The following is an 18,117-nucleotide window of genomic DNA, read 5'->3' as shown; positions in this document are numbered from 1 at the left end:
TCCCTGCCCCTGGTTCCTAGCACATCACTCCTAAAAGCCCTGAAATTTCCTGCACAATGAATAGCTTCTGTATGCTAATGAGATGGCTGGATGGAGGCTGGTCACTAGAAAGTCCAAAGCTTGATTACAAGATTGGGACTTTTCAGCACCAACCCCCAAACTTCAAGGAAAGAAGAGAGGCTGAGGTTAAACTGGTTACCAATAGCCATGATGTCATCAGAAATGCCCATGAAATGAAGTGTCCATAAAAACCCAACAGGACAGGGCCAGAGAGCATCCTGGTGCCCAGGGAAGGCATGGAAGACTCCCCCCTCCTTCTCCCACATCCCTTGCCCTGTGCATCTCTTCCACCTGAATGTTTATCCATATCCTTTGTAAAAATCCTTCCTAAAAAGTAGGCAAAAGTAAAAGACAATAAAATCATGGCATTTGCAGGTAAATGGATGACGTTGGAGAAGATAATACTAAGTGAAGATAGCCAATCCCAAAAAAACAAATGCTGAATGTTTTCTCTGATATAAGGAGGTTGACTCATAGTGGGGTAGGAAGGGAGAGCATGGGAGGAATAGGCGAACTCTAGATAGGGCAGAGGGGTGGGGGGAAAGGGAGGGGGCAGGGGATTAGCAAGGATGGTGGAATGTGATGGACATCATTATCCAAAGTACATGTATGAAGACTCAAATTGGGTGTCAACCTACTTTATATACAGAGATATGAAAAATTGTGGTATATATGTGTATTAAGAATTGTAGGGCTGGGATTGTGGCTCAGTGGTAGAGCGCTCGCCTAGCACAGGAGGGACCTGGGTTCGATCCTCAGAACCACATGAAATAAAGGCATTGTGTTGTATCCATCTACACCTAAAAAAAAAAAAAAATTAAAAAAAGAACTGTAATGCAAAAAAACAAAGTACATATATAAAGACATGAATTGGTGTGAACGTACTTTATATATAAGGATATGAAAAATAGTGCTCTATATGAGTAGTAATAATTGTAATGCATTATGCTGTCATATATTCAAGAAAATAAAAACAATTAAATAAATAATTTAAATCATTAAAAAAAGTAGGCAAATGTAAGTATCTTCCTAAATTCCATCAGCTGCTCTAGCCAATTAATCAAACCCACATAGGGGATAGTGGAAATCCCAATTTGCAACTGGTTGGGCAGAAGCACAGTCACAACCTGAACCTTACAATTGGCGTCTGAAGTGCTGGCAGACTTGTGGGACTGAGCCCTCTACCTGTGGGACCTGAGGCCATCTCCAGATAGGTCATGTCAGAATTGGATTGAATGACAGGATGCCTAGATTGGCGTCCACTAAAGAATTGTTTGATAGGGAGAAATACCCATGCATTTTGGTGACCACAGGTGAATAGCGTATGAGAGGAGGAAAAACATGATTTGGTCTTTCCTCCACAGTACATCACTAAGACTATTCTGGGAGTTAATAATAATAATAATAATAATAATAATAATAATAATAATAATAATGTAATTGGCCCGTAAATAAGGTTTCAATAATTAACTAATAGCAGCGTGTTGATGGTAATGATGACAGTAGCAACAATTCCAAGCACAATGACTAACACACCACATTCCCCGTAAAAGTGGGCATTAAAGAAAGGAAAACCCTACCCTCAATAGTACTTAGACCACAGGGTTGATAACTGTTGTGGTTCTCATAATTATTAGTCACGTACCCATTTAACATTCAGTAATGGAAGAGAATAGTCACAAAGAAACAAAACTCCAGATTCTCTTCTATGGGAGTGAGATTGGAATTGGGGGATAGAGAACAAGAAAGATAGAGCGCCTCTCAAAAGAGAAGCACCCATTTTGAAATGGAAATCAAGCAGGAGCAACCCAGCACAGGTCCTTGGCCCACATCCTTGCCTGAAAAAAGTAACATGATTCAGGCAATGCACAAGGGCAGGGGAAACCGCCAGTAAATTGTATAACTCTGCCTCACTCCACTTAGAGTCCAGCCTGGAGCTACTGTCCCTCCATAGATATTAACACCCCAGACTAACAGGTTCCTCTCTCTCCCTTGAGATAGCCCACATTCTCCCTTGAACGTGCATCTGTTTTCTTAAATAAATCTGTGTCGCTGCCTGGTGTGTGCTGAAATTTTTTCCAATCCCCTACACCAAGGACCTCACTGGTCCTGAGTCCAGGTCCCCTTCTCTGGGAACTCACCCAGTGACCGGGGCATATGTAGAGAAGATGACTCTAAAATACAAGAAATAATTTTTAATCTACACAAGCCAGTATGCAGCCCTGTTAAGTCAAATGCTAAATTGTATAGTGCTGACTACCTGGCACAGGGTTGAGAGAGATGAACAGGGGTGCTGGATTGTCATGAGCTACAGAAGAAAGGAGAAGAAGAAAGTTAGGGAGACAGGAGGGAGGGAGGGAAAGGAAGGAATTACCAGAGTTGAATGGACAAAGAGGAGTAGGAAAGGTGGAGCAAATGAGTCTATTTCAAAAACAGGGAGAAAGGACACTCACACGTGAAGACCAAACTCCCCTTCTCGTTGGTACTGGTTTTCCCAGAATTTAAGGCTACGACACCAACAACACCGTCCTTTCAATGTTAAATGGTGCTGCTTTGAGAAAGCAGATGGTCCTCGTGTAGCAGAAATCATCGCTGCAGTGATCCTGGATCCATCTGGGAACTTCAGTTGACACAAACTTTGACATCCCCTTTGTTGTTCTCTCTTTTCTGATTATTACCGAATCGGTTCACTGCCATTCCTGGTGTGAGAAGAGCCATCCGTTGGCATTCTAATCATGACTCAGCATTCATTCCTTGAGCTTTCCGTCACCACATCAGTTATTAACCATCTGGCACATCCTTCCACTTCTGAGTTATTTACATACGGCCGTTACCCAAGTTAATGTGGCCATTTAGACAGCCAGGTTTTCACACATTCCCAAAACAGTTACAGGGATAACATTTTGTCAAGATGAGTCATCAAGGCATTTTAACCCACCCTCCTCATTTTCCATTTACAACCTCCTAAAATGTGGTTTCTCCAAGGGCAGAAGAAGCAAGAACAGCTAGAAGACAATAGGCTAAAAAGTCAGACATTGCACACACACACAAAAAGAGAGAGAGAGAGAGAAAGGATTTTCTAAGTTTCTTTAGAATCTGTTTTATGAATCAGAAGATCAGGATCAGGAGCTCCTGCAATGGAAATAGATCCTAGAAGAAAAGGTCCCGGGAAGAGAGCAGCCAGCCAAGGCTGGAGCAGAAGGGGAGTGTGTTAGATGAAGCCCCCAACTCTTCATGAGACCTTTGGAAGGGGCCACCTGGAATGCCTCTTCTTCCTTCACTCCAGGTTATCAGATGTCACCTTGGAGAGATGGGACAGGACAGAATGGGGACAAAAACACAAATACCTGTGAATTTTTTTTCTTAAAGATTTGAATTATTGGGGCTGGGGGTGTGGCTCAAGCTCGCCTGGCATGCGTGAGGCCCAGGTTCGACCCTCAGCACCCATACAAACAAAGATGTTGTGTCCGTCGAGAACTAAAAAAATAAATAAATATTAAAATTTTTTCTCTCTCTCTCTCTCTCTCTCTCTCAAAAAGATTTGAATTATTACATAAAAATTAATCAAGTGAGACTTTTACATCTCACAAGACTTAAAGGTTAATTTTGAGGAACTAGATTATTCGTTGACGACATAAAGAAACTACTTTAGCTACATATTTGAACGAGCGAATGTGCAATCTGCAATGCAGTCACTTTTTTAGTATTTATTTTTTGGTTGTAGTTGGACACAATACCTTTTTATTTATTTATTTATTTATCTATTTATTTATTTATTTATTTATTTAGTGATGCTGAGGATCAAACCCAGGGCCTCGCACGTGCCAGGTGAGCGCTCTACTGCTGAGCCACAACCCCAGCCCTAGTCATTTTTATCAATTCAGATTTTCTTCACTCATTTGGAATCCATATGAATTCAAGTATACAAATCGATGCCTCCATCTAGAGACAAAACAACTCACTGGGCTCATCTTATAGAGTAAATCAAATTCTGGAAAGAATATTTACCCTCTTAAGAGAATAAAATGATTAAACATCTTAAAAGCACAATTTGCCTACAAAGAATGTAATTTCAGCTAAAGAAGCAGGGTATGGTTCTTGGGACTAGTGTTTGATATGCTAATTAGGTTGGTCATCTAATCTGAATTTATTATTAATGTCAGCTAACATTTACTGAGTCTCTATTATGGGCTAGTCGATGTGCTAAGCACTGACATTAGTTCCAGCCCTATGAGAGAGGAAATCATCCCCCCTTTATAATAAAGGATCAAGGCCAGAGGAAATAACTGTTGTATTTATTGAACTTAATTTACAAAATTTTTGCCCTTTATTAAGTTGTTAGTGACGGGTAAAACTGTTGGATCCACGAAATAAAGGACACATAATGAAATTTAAGAATGATGGCCCCTTATTGGGGAATAAAATGACCACAGGGGCAATTTTTTTTTTTAATAAAAGACTTAAAAGAGCATTTCTCCCACCATCGAAATGTCATTACCTCTCAGTGTGGAGAGAAATGGGCTCTTAACCCTCACACAGTAAAATCCGAGTCCGGTTTGGCCAAAGCCCTATCACAGGCCAAGGTTACAAATGTCATTGCTCACTTTTCTTGGCTAGTTTTCCGCTCTCTTTCAGTAAGGAAATCCATGTGTGTTGATTCCAAAGTCTCGACAGAAACTTTCCAAGTGGCTTCCCCCACTGGGGGCCCCAACCTCATACTGCCTCTTTTTACCGGCTCAAAGAAAGTAATTTGCAAACCCTAAAGGGACAAGGGAGCTTGCATATAGTCCTGAGGGACAATTGGGACTTGAGTTTTGATCATAAAAACCTGGCTGGGCTTCCTGATTTGCCACATGCTGCCTGTTTCATCTTGAAGCTTTAGTTGCCTTAGCCATTAAAATGTAGGTGATGAAAAATACCTAATTCATATGAATTTTGTGCTGATTATGTGAACACATACATTTAAGGCTTTAGCATGGAGGCTGGCACCTGGGGAACACTCAGTTTCATCACTATTGTCACTAGTAATCATTCTTTTTTTTTTTTTTTAAGAGAGAGTGAGAGAGGAGAGAGAACTTTTTAATATTTGTTTTTTTAGTTCTCGGCGGACACAACATCTTTGTTGGTATGTGGTGCTGAGGATCGAACCCGGGCCGCACGCATGCCAGGCGAGCGCGCTACCGCTTGAGCCACATCCCCAGCCCCACTAGTAATCATTCTTCAAATAGAAACAGTGGCTGCACCAAATCCCTTCCTCCATGTAGGTCATGTGGGATTAGCCTTGACACTGGCAGCTTCTCCTTGACTTTTGTGCTAAAAAGACTGAAGAGTAAGAAGATCCTTTTAAAAGCCCTGCATTGATGGGTGGTGGATCAATTTGTTCAGGTCTATTCCAGAAACAGGCCAGGAGAAAACGGATCCTAGTAACTTAAGGAGAAATACGATATCGCATCTCCCCCCAGGTAAAGAGAAGTGAAGGAAAAATTTGAAAACATCCCTGGGGAGGCTTCTAAGATCTAAGTTCAGTTCCTTCTCTGCTCAAGAACTAGGCGGGCTGAAGGGGTTGACTGTCAAGAATTCTACTAACTCCACGGTTCTTTTCCTAACTTTTTGTTGTTGTTGTTCAAAATTAACATGTTTATCATAGGAGACTATTTTTTAAGTCACATCAAAAACTTTTTTAAAATAACATTTATAACCTCAGGGGTGTGATTGTTGATATTTTGGGGTATGACCTCATCTTAATTCTACCTTCCCATTTCTCTGCTCGCCTTTATACTCAAACTCCCCCAAAATATTGTAGCACTCACCGTCTCCAGTTCCTGGATGACTGTTTTTTTCCTAAGTCACTCCAATCAGGCTTCCACACTACCCTCCACCAAGAAGGGTCTTGTCAAGCTTATCTATGACCTCTTTTTCTCTCAAGTCTCAGGGGAAATTCTCAGCCTGCTCTTCAACGACCTGCAGTGACATTTGGCTCAGTTTCACTCTCCACCTCCTGGAAGCAACTTTTTTTTTTTTACTTCATTGCCTCATTTCAAGAGAGCATTCCAGTTTTCTCCTGCTTCTTAACTCTCTGTGTGGATTCTCCTCTTATCCCAACCCTCCAAAATTGAAGAGCCCAGATCTAAGGCCTCAGTCCTCTTCTCCTGGGTTCCTCATCTGAACCTGTGGCCTAAAATGGTGTCTCTGTGCCTATGCCCCACATTTTGTCCCTAGCCCTGACCTCTCCCCTGCAAACTTTTCCTCCTACCCTCACTCATAAAACTTTTCATGGCCCCTGTTGGGAGTCTCCCTGAGGATTCCCCGGGCCTTTCAAACATGGTGGTGAATTGCCAGTGGGAGGCTAGAACTCCCTGGGCCTTTCAGATAAGGAGCCCCTAATGCAACACGGCGGGGGGCAAGTTGCCAGTGGGCGGATAACAAGTTGTTTTGAAAACCTTCTAATTGGCCCTCCCATCTTCCGAACTCGTGGACAGTTCGTGCCCCCCATGAATCTTCTGCAGGGCGGACGTGCGTGCACCGTAGGCGATGACCTGACCTTTACTATGATGGGCCCCGGGAGCTTCCTGGTTTAAGATCACTGACTCTCACTTTCTATATAAACTAGCACCAGCTTGCAGTCAAGTGCTTCATCTTTGTCACTGCTGTCTGTGTGTGTGCATTTTAATCTCCGACCACGAACCTTGGCCTTTCAGCCCTCAAATAGGTAGGGATCCCTCCCCAACAGGCAGGTGATTCCTCAGCAGAGACCAACTGGGATCTCTAATTTAAATCAATTCTGACACCATCCACCTGGAGGTAGCATCAGATCCCACAGGTTGAGGGTTCCATCCCCAAGACTGAAGTTCAGGCCTCTAGAAACATTGACCTGGCTCTAAAATTGGACTTCCCATGACCAGCTCCTGGGACTCAAATAACTTGCTAGAGCAGCTCATAGAACTTAGGAAAACAGAGGTTTGTCACCATCACATGGTTCAAGGAGGTCTTTGCAGAGACAGAGAAGACATCTACTCAGATCTTTTAAGATCCTGGACCCATATGGTTTTAGCAAAGAGGAAGAGCTTTATTAGAAAGTGAAGTAAAGCTGTGCTATGGAATCAGAGCTAGTTTGAGAGTGAGAAGCACTTTGGGGGTCTTGGACTCATCTTTGTTTTTATTTTTTTGTTGTTGTTCTAATTAGCTATATGTGACAGGAGAATGCACTTCAACTCGCAGTACACAAAGGGAGCACCACTTCTCATTTCTCTGGCTGTGCCTGATGCTGAGTCACACCGTTCATGCCATCATGCATGTCCATAGGGTAATGATGTCCATCTCATTCCACCATCTTTCCCACATCCCCTTCCCTCTCCTCACTCCCCTCTGTCTCATCCAAAGTTCCTCCGTTATTCCCTTGCCCCACCCCCCATCATGGATCAGAGAAAACATTTGGCCTTTGATTTTGAGGGACTGGCTTATTTTGCTTAGCATGAGATTCTCCAACTCCATCCATTTACCTGCAAATGTTGAGCTCATCTTTGAAAGGCAACTTTGTAAGGGGTGGGCATGGGAGATAGACAGGATTGACATCAGTCTAGTGATCACCAGACAGTTTATGGTCACCTGGCTATTCTCAGAGTCTTTAGGTGGACATTGTCTCCATTATCTGAACAATAGATACTCGTTGGAATGTACCCTATAGTATAGATTTTGTAAAATATCCTATCTCCCTTTGCTTAATCTGTTCTAAAAGTACATGTATGAGTACACCGTGAAGGCTAATTAATAGTGCACAGGGCAGTTTTCATAAGTGATCCAATTTATGGTAACTTTAAGACTTATAGATTTCTCAAGAATTTGGAAGTGACAGACCTTGAAGAAAAACCAGTCTGGGGAGAAAAGATAATTAGGAATTTTATCACAAGGCTTTTGGATTAAAATGACAGTCTCCTTTTCCCTCCTTTTGTTACGGAACCAGAGCCTGCCACAGAGCCAAGGTAGATCCTCTCTCATCAGTTCTTGCGATCATGCCAAAAAGACATCGGACATGCCACTCAGGAATGAGTTTATTACAAGGGATAGGAAAAGGGGAAAGGAGGACACTTTTCAGGGAAAGGGTGGATCCTTTCAAAGAGGAGAAGGATTGGCGTGGCCCTCCTAGGCTCCAGGTTTATTGGCGTTTCCAGCACAGTTTCTAGACCTAGGTGTGGAAGTCCCCCACCTCGGTCCACCTCTTGACTTTCACCTGACTGCAGGATTGCTTCAGACTTTCAAGTTCACACTGTTCATGGAAGAGTTCTGAGACAACTCTAGGTCACTTTGGCCGTGCTGACTGGTCCTAATTTTTAAAGATTTTATGACTAGGGGTAATCATCCTTATCTCCCTGAGTTCTGAGATCTGGTCTGTGTAACAGTCACACCCATCCACCTCACCACCCCCTAGATATCATGTTCTTATTAGCTGGGAGGACACATTTGGGGGTCTACATTTCTTCTGCAGATACGATCTTGTTTGCTGAAAAATGGCACAGACCTATTGACTTAAGCCAGGCAGGGATGCAGGTAAATTGCTTTTTAAAAGAAAGCATGTGGGGGTCAGCACATGGGCCCAATTTATATAATTATCCCCTAAACCTCATTTTCTTATCACTCAAGTGCCATTACCTATGACTTTTGTCCCCTTTCTACCTATCATTTTTATGTTTTCATTAGTGCATTATAGTTATTGGGGTTTATTTTGACATAATCATATATGCATCAAATATAATTTGTTCCACTAAGTCCCAGTACTTCCCCTTTCCTCCCCTCCTCCCTCTCCCTGTTCTCCTCCTTCTACTCCACTGATCTTCTATTTATTTATAAACAGAAAGCCTCTGCTCAGTTCCTGTCTGGCTTCCTTTCCTTGCCATGTGATTGTTTTGCTTTTGCCATCATGTCACCACCACATTGTGACTCAGTCAATGGGTCCCTCATCAGAGGCCACATTACTGAAAAACGGAACATAATCTATTGACTTAAGCCTTTGGACTTTTGGCCTCCAAAACTATGAGCTAAATAACTTCTGTTCTCTAAAAGTACCTAGACTTGGGTATTTTTTCATAGCAACAGAAAACAGACTAATACAGTACCTCATGAGGTGCTGTGAGGATTAAGACCTGCAAATGTTCTTGCGACAGTGCCCAGCACAGTTTGGCCTATCATTATTATGTGTGTGTGTGTGTGTGTGTGTGTGTGTGTGTGTGTGTGTGTGTGTGTGTGTTGCTGGGGACTGAATCCAGGGCCTTGTGCATGTGAGGCAGGTACTCTACCAACTGAACTATATCCCTAGCCCAGAGTGTGGCCTATTATTTTCTCATGCCTTCCTTAAATCTTTACCCTCTCTTTATTGTTTTTCCTCTCAACATATCTGTCTCTCCATCTAAACCATCCATTCATTTCAATAGGGGTGATTGGAGGAGGAAGAGTAAAAAATGACTCATTTTATATATAAAGGAGAGAGATGATATTAAAAAGCATGTAGTATACTTGTGTTATTAAAATTTAACTGGGGTTGGGGAGGTCAAGTAGGAAAAACATCTAAGAAGTTCCTTTGGGGAAAATAATGAAGAAAAACTCAGGAAGAAATGCTTTGGGCTGCTAAACCAGAGATCTGACCTGCTTATACTTAAAATGCGCAGCCTCAGGCACTGCGCCCACAGAAAGCAGAGAGCCCATAAATAAACTCACTTTGGCCTTGTGTTTTTCACAAGAATCCCTAGTTTTCCTCTCGTTTTGCACTGAGATGTTTCTCTGTACTATAATTTCAGGAAGGAAGAAGACAAGGGTGACTCTCTGAGAGGCAACTGGTTGCTTCTCACCAACTGGTATCTGGTTGCTGAAGGGGACTCCAGCAGGTACCACATCTCTGACCTCTACTCACCTGATCCACAGCACTTCTTCAGGTCATTCTTATGAGCCAATGACACTCATTCACAGAGGCCCATTTGGGCCAGTTCTTAGGAAAATCCTAGCCAGGTAAAAGGAATCTGCAGGGACATGGCTTCTCTTTCAGCCTCTGGCAGCTACCCAAGAACTCAGGTCCATCCCCATCTCAGCCATCCCCCAAACTAACTCCCTAGGGTCCAGCACCCTGGGGCCTGCAAATCAGATTTAAAAATTGAAACACAGATGCAGATGTCTGATTCCACGTCCCAAATTTGAATAGAAGATAATGCCTTCGTCCTTAGGTAGTGTTTTAGTCAGCTTTTTCACTGTTGTGACTAAAGGATAGGAGCAGCACAGCTGGAGGGGAGGAAAAGCTTATTTGAGGGCTCACAGTGTCAGAGGTCTTAGTCCAGAGAAAACTGGCTCCATTCCTTGGGGCTCCAGGTGAGGCTAAGCATCATGGAGAAAGAGTGTGGAGAGGGAAGCAGCTCACTTCGCCATGATCGTGCAGCAGAAAGAGAGACTCAAGCTCCAGATACAAAATATCTACCCCATAGCCATGCCCCCAATTGACCACTTCCTCCAGCCACACTCCACCTGCCTCTGGTTACCATTTAGTTAATCCCATCAGAGTTAAATCACTGATTGGGTTAATGCTCTTACAGTCCAATCATATCTTCTCTGAACCTTCTTGCCTTGTCTCACATGTGAGCTTTTGGGGGACACCTCACATCCAAATCATAACAGGTAGAAAGCAAAAAATTGTGGCATTTAAGGGATCGGCTACAAGCCATCATAATGGGGTTTTGTATGGGGATTGGGATTGGATTTCTATTTTTATATTGTTTTGTTGTTTGGGGGCTTTTTTGATAAGAACAATGCCTCTCTTAGCACCTTAAATCATGCCATACAGCTAGATTGCAGAGTTCCCTGTCTACATAGCACCACTTAGTTGGAAAACTGCCCAAATCAAAGAAGACTAGCCCAAAGCAGGGACTGGCATGATGCACTCATTTACAGATGTGTGTTGATTATATGTTAAACCCATTTAAAAAAAAAAGTCTTGGCTCTCTGATTTACTAATCTTTATTTTTACAATAGGGGAGAAGTCCTACAAGAACTCTTTGCCATGCAAGCTAAGCCTAAGCCACCCAGCAGGCATGCTCTGGCTCCCAAGGTGCAGCCAAGAGACATCAGGAATGTGGGTTCACTGCTGAACCCCTGCCCATGCCTGTGTTGAATGCAAAGAAAAGTCCTGGTTGGAGCCTAAGAGATGTAAGCAGTGCTGTCCATCACAGTCTAACCCATCCCCAAACTAATTACAGCCCTATGGAAACAAGATACTCTTAGAACCTGCATCAATAAGGATGCAGAGAGCGGGCAAGCCAGCAGTCCCCAGGTACAGGGATATTTTTTTCAGCTGAACCCTAGGAGAAAGCAGTTAGATATACAGTTGTAATTACAGAGAGCAGGATTCTTTATTTACCCTTTGTCTTCACTCATGTCTTTAATGAGCTCCTGCTAATGGCACATGTGAATTAAAAGGGCCTTAACCGCACTTTCTATACCTTGTCATTCTTATGAGCCAATTACAAGGAACTGCTCATCACTGATTGCAGCAAACTCTAGGCTCATTACGCTGAACAGGTGTCTCACCAATAATAATGATCATTCTACTCTCCTACAGACAAGAAAAAAGGAAGAAATTTAAAGACAATGAAAGGACGGTTCTGTGCCCGACTGGAAACATCTGGTGGTTGTGCAATACCCCGTTCTCTGAACCGCGTCACTCTCACCCCGAGCAAATGGCTCTCCTCACTGTTTCAGCTCACTATGTTCCAGATACTGAGCTAGCTGAAAAAGATGGCATTTCATATCATCCAGGGGAAAAAAAATGGCCACTGGCAGTCTTTCTCTCCCTCCCTTGCTGTTTTCCACACACTCTGTCATACAATCCCAATCACATTTCAAGGCAAAATTGTGGCCCCACTTTACAACTAAGAAACTGAGATTGTTGGTCTAGTGCAGTGATTCTCAAGCTTGAGAGTACATCAGAATCCCCCAGAAAGCTTACAGAAACATGGGTTGCTGAGCCACTCCCAGAGTTTTGCTTCAGTATGTCTGGGAGTCTGGGGTGGGACTGGGAATTTGCATTTCTAATAAGTTCTCAGATAAGGCTGATAATTGCTGCTCTGCTATAGTTTTAATCTTGTAATCCTTTGGATTTGGAATGTCCCCCAAAGAAGCTCATTGTTTGAAGGCTTGATCTTTTCACACCTGCATCTCCCCACACCTCTCTCAACCACCATGAAGTAAGCAGCTCTGTTTCACCATGTTCTTTCTTCCATGATGTTCTGCTTTTCCAAAGGCCCAAAGTGATGGGGCCAAGTGACCATAGGCTGAAATCTCTTAAACCATAAGCTAAAATAAAACTTTCCTCCTTTAAGTTAATTTTCTCAGGTATTTTGTCACAGCAACAAAAAGCTAACACATAAAAATTGTGCCTAGAAGTAGGGTCATTGCTATGACTATATCTGACCATGTGATTCCAAAGCCTTTGGGATTGGTGTGAAGGAGGAGTTTGGAAAGGTTTGGAGATGCGGTCTGGAGAAGACCAAGAATGCTTGCTGTAAGCAGACCTTGATGGACAATTGTGATGTGAGTTCAGAAGACCAGAATGCTGATGGTAATGTGGACAGTAAAGACTATGTTTGTGATGCTTCAGTTGGGAAAAAGGACACTACTGAAAAGTGGAATAGAGGATAATTAAGCTAACCTACATTCAAGAAAAGAACTTGTCTACAATTTTTCCATGTCCTGAGATTTTGCATGAGACTTATCTGGTGTAGAAAATCTCAAGGCCACACAACTTTCAGGAATTGGTATGGATATTGCTGGCTGCTTTTAGCCACACTTATAATGAGAAATGGGAGCAAAACTCAGAGCAGAAATATTTGGAAAAACTTGTAGTTTGACCAGAAAACAAGCACATGTAAAGTTGTAGCTGAGGAAGTTATTGTTGCTGAAGAGATTAGCACCCTTAAAAAAGAATCCAAGTATTTTATTCCAAGACAATTGAAAAGATCCCCCAAGAGCATCTCAGGAATTAGACAGACCTCTCTCATCTCAACCTCCAGAGCAATAGTAGCATAAACTCCTTTGAAAGAATTTTGTTGTTAAGTGAAGTTAGCCAATCCCCCCCCCCAAAAAAAATGCTGAATGTTTTCTCTGATATAAGGAGGCTGACTCATAGTGGGGTAGGGAGGGGGAGCATGGTAGAAATAGACGAACTCTAGATAGGGAAGAGGGGTGGGAGGGGAAGGGAGGGGGCAGGGGATTAGCAAGGATGGTGGAATATGATGGACATCATTATCCAAAGTACATGTATGAAGACACAAATTGGGTATCAACATACTTTATATACAAACAGAGATATGAAAAATTGTGCTTTATATGTGTAATAAGAATTGTGATGCATTCCACTGCTGTCATGTATTTTTAAAAAATAAACTCAATAAAAGATTTTTTTAAAAAATATTCTGTTTTGAGAAAAGAGCCCCCAAAGTGCCCTATTCCCACAGGATTGAAGGTTTTTTCCTCAAGAATCATTTTACCACATCCAGGAACTCAAAAAGCCATGGTCCAAGCAGACCTGGACATTGCTCCCTCTGGTGGCAGGCCTTGGTGTCATCCGTATATTGCTGGTTTTACAGACATGCAGAGGCCAGCATTGCAGAGTAATGAATACTTCCACAAAGATTACAAAGGAGTATCTGGGAAGTCAAGCAATGTTGTGACAGGTTCAGAGTTTCTTGAGGCAACCCCTGAGATAATAATACACGAATCTATAAGCATGAAACTGGAACTGCCATAGAAACCCCGGGGAATTAGAGATGCCGGGCACGTGAAAGACCTCAGGAAAGTTCCAGGCGATGAGCAAAGGCCGTCCAAGAGAGTGGCCATGTGGGGCAACCAGCAAGGCTGTGTGGGCAGGGCTTGCCAAACCCTGGGGGCCCACATCACCCCACCATGTGTCCTAGATGCCCAACATGGAGCTACAGGATTTAAGGTTTACCCTTCTAAGTTTTGGTTTTCCTTTGGTCCCATACTTCATTTCTATGGTCCCTTTCCTACATTTTGAAATAGGCATGCTCACCCTGCATCTGTCCCACCATTGTATCTTGGAGGTATATAACGTGGATTTTTATTTTTAGAGAGGCTCACAGATCAGAGTTTGTCTTGAGTCTCCGATGAAACTTTTTCAACTTGGACTTTGCAGCAATGCTGTAACATTTAAGACTAGGAACTCTTAGAGGTGAATTGAATGCATTTTGCTTTGTGAGATGGTTAGGAGACTTTGGGGAGGCCACAGGGGCAGTATGATTTGGATCTCAAATGCCCCCAATGACTATGTGCTAAACACTTGGTCTTCAGGTAATGGTGCTATTGGAGGTGGCCAAAACATTTGGAGGTGGGGCCTACTTGGAGGAAGTATGTTATAGGGTGGAGGGGGGCATGTTTTTGCTGGGTTTATTTTTTCTCTGGCCCCTTTCATAATGTATACCAGCATTGCTCACAGCAATTGCAATAATATGTACAAAGAGCCTAACAAAGTCCCAAGTGGTAGGCAGTCAGCAGGGTGTGTGTTCCTAGAGTTCTGGAGGCTGAGCATCTTGCCAACAGTGAGCTGGGAGTCAACACGACACCAGAACCTAAGTCCTTCTGCAGGGTTCGGTTCTTTTTCTCCTTAGGCCTTCCTCATCCCCACACACTCCTCTCATCCCCGATATCCTGACCCACTTACCTATGTATCACACAGTGCCAACTACAATTCTGAATAGCTCAAATCAGCCAGTATTATTTCCTGCATGCATCTTACTCCCCAAGCAAATGAGTTTCTTGGAAAGGAACTGTTTTATCTGTTTCTACCCCTCCCCTAATCTACAAGAACCCTGAGAAGTCCTGGAATGGTAAATTCCGCTACCCATGTGTCACTCAACCTCAGCCCCTGTCTAGGGGCCAACCCACCTTTTTTTCCAATTTCATCTGGGTTTGGGAAAGCATTTAATATTCTGTGTGACTATTTCTCATCAGATACACCACACACACACACACACACACACACACACACACACACACACGACTAAAGTAAGCGTCTTGAGATGAGACGTGAGTGTCTTACTCACTGCTGTATCCCCAGTCCGTCCTCAATAAATGTGTTAGAAGAACAAGTGAAATCCCTAGGAAAGATCTTTTCAGATTTCCTGAGGGAAAGTTTTAGCACTGGAGAGGCAGCCTGAAGATTTCATTGCTGGTCATGAAGTTTGGAAGTCACTGCCAGAATGTCCATACACCCCAGTGTGTCCAAGACAGTCCTGGTTTCATCTCTTATTCAAAGTCATACACTCACTCTCAAAATGGTCCACACTTGGAGAATTAATGATTTGACTACTTTATCACTTATATAAACAAAATTGGTGGCAACACAGGCCTGGGGTCCAAAAGCAAGTCATCCAAAGGTCCCAAAAAAGAGAGGATTCTTGGAGACCATTGGCAATGAGAAAGAAGTTTGAGGGGTCTAAGTGTCTTGTTCCACCTCCCAACTCTCTGTCCTTTGCAGCTGTAAAAGTAAATGCAAAACATACTCTTTTCCTCACTTGTTCTCTCCAAGCCAGAGATGTCATCACATGACATTATGGCTGCTTCCAACACGTTGGTATGGACCACAGGCTGAGCACAAGCCCTTTCCTATTCTGTCTCCTGATGCCTCAGGGAAGCAAGGCACAGGCACCATTGGTTTTACTCTCTCCACCCTCTCTCCCATTGCACCAGCTACAAGTGAAAGAATGGGAGGGAGAATGGAGCAAAGAAGAACTGCAATTCACTTAGAGCACAATTACCCCACCCTTACTGGAACAGTTCTTCCAGCAAAGTTGTCTGATGTAGCTGTACACGCAGCTCAACTCTGCAGCCCATGGACATCTTGCAGGCCAAGGAAGTCACACATCCTAAGCACCCAGAGGAGTGTGCCCAGAATGTGCTAAAGAGCTGGGAGAGTGCTAGAGAATTCTACAGCCTGCACTTGAGACGTCTGCCTTCTAGTCTGGATGACAAGATTAACACACAGGCAGCAGATGGACAGAGTCCTATCTCCATGGACTTCACAGGCCTAAGTGGGTCATTCTGATATTGAAGATATGTCGTATTTGGCTCAGGCTGCTGTAATGAAATACCACATGCTGAGTTATTAAACAACAGAAGTTGATTTCTCACAGTTCTGGAGGCTTGGAAGTCCACAAAATCAAGATGACAGCACATCTATTCCTTGTGAGGGCCCTCTTCCTGGGTTGTGGGTGGCTGCCCTCTTACTGTGTCCTCAAAGGGACTTTCTGTCATATGTGCTTATGAAGAGAGAGAGAGAGAGAGAGAGAGAGAGAGAGAGAGAGAGAGAGAGAGAAGACTAGCACTGGCACTTCCTCATGTCCCTTCTCCTTTTTATAAGGGCACCAATACCATGGTTGGGGCCACACCCTCATGACCTAATCTAAGTTAATCATTTCCCAAAGACCCTGCTTTCTTCCACCATGCTGTTGTGGGTAAAAGCTTTAGCACATTAATTTGGAGGAACAAAAACATTCAGCCCCATAATGAAATGCCTACATAGGAAAATAAGTCCTATCTCTTATGCACCAGCCCCGTGACAGGCTCTATTCTGGGCACTAGAGATACAGCAGTGACTATCAGAACTTGCCTGCTCCATTAGAGAACAGGGTATAGATTCCAGTGGAAGGTGTTGGAAATCAGCCAATAGCAGTTCTCCTTCCTGCTATGATGTCCCTGCCAATGTGTTCAAGAACACCACACCCAAAGTGATCGATACTACTCCAGCAAGCCAGCACTCTGACCTTTACTCCTTACCTCCCCCGGGAATTAGCAGGCTTGGGAAAGGAAGTTGTTGACATCAAAGGAAGTGGATTGGTGGATTGTCTCACGTGTTATTATAATCATTCTAGTTTTATTACCTAACAGCGCTCATCTCAACCTTCAAAAGTCTGAGTGAAATTTCCATGTGGAGAAGTCCTAGGCCCACTGTGTTAGGCAAGGTAACACTGCTTGGTACATGACTATTACCTTGAACTTTATTAGTCATGTTGCCCCTCCAAGGTGAAAGGTAAACTGAACGATGAAAAGATGAGTCAAGTCAAAGATGACCTACCTAAAGCCATCATAATGTTAACCCAAGTTCCCATTCACTCTAGTCCTAAATTCCCATTCACTCTGGTCCTTTGTGTTGACACTGAGGGCAGGTCAGTTTGTGGCAGACCCAATGGCTTTCAGTACAATAGGCTTCGAGGTCACAAAGTGATGTGCCCTTGGGAAAGTGGCCTAACCTCTCTAAAACTTATTTTTCTCATCTATAAAATGAGACCTTAAAAGTCAATTGAACCACATCTAACATACACAAAGTGCTCAGCCGTGATATCTACTGTCTACATCAGAGGTTACATTAGTTAGCAAAAGGAATGAGAGAGTCACAATCTCAAATTATTCAAATAAGACTCACAAGGATCAGAGATCTTACCCAGTATCAGACTTCCTACTAATTTCAATGATATAAGAAACTGTGAAGCAAAGAGAGGCCAACCCAGGGGACATAGCTCCCTAGGTCCTTTCTTACTATATTCACATGCACTGTGAGGTCTCTAAGGATAACATGTGGCTGCATCACTCAATTAGAGAGCATAGTCTCTATTTGAGACTATGCTCCAATAGCTACATAGTCTATAGGAGATTTTCCAGGTAATTATGCACCATAAATCTGTAAGTTCCAAATTTCCTTATTGTTATGAACTGAATGTTTATGTCCTCTCCAAATTCATATGTTACAATCCTGACCCCAATGTGGTGGTATTAGGAAGTAGGACCTGTAGGAGGAAATGTCTTAGGGTGAGACCCTCAGGAATGGGATTGTTACCCTTATAAGAAACATGAGCTCTTGCTTCTTCTCTGCCTTATTCCAGAAGGGAATGCCATAGGAAGATACCATTCTGCAAACCAGAAGTGGCTTCATTAGACACAGATCTGTAACACCTTGACCTTGGACTTTCCAGTTCAAACTATGATAAACCAATGTTTGTTATTTAAGCCACC

At 43.0% G+C, this 18,117-nt stretch overlaps 1 pseudogene; it reads left to right on the top strand.

The window, feature by feature from the left end:
* Positions 1 to 15,940: 15,940 nt before the first annotated feature.
* LOC113196774 (uncharacterized) overlaps positions 15,941 to 18,117 on the top strand; it is a 60,393-nt pseudogene continuing 58,216 nt past the window's right edge.

The sequence above is a fragment of the Urocitellus parryii genome, chromosome 1 (assembly GCF_045843805.1).
Source record: "Urocitellus parryii isolate mUroPar1 chromosome 1, mUroPar1.hap1, whole genome shotgun sequence".
Classification (NCBI taxonomy): domain Eukaryota; kingdom Metazoa; phylum Chordata; class Mammalia; order Rodentia; family Sciuridae; genus Urocitellus; species Urocitellus parryii.
This window is presented reverse-complemented; position numbering and strand designations above follow the sequence as displayed.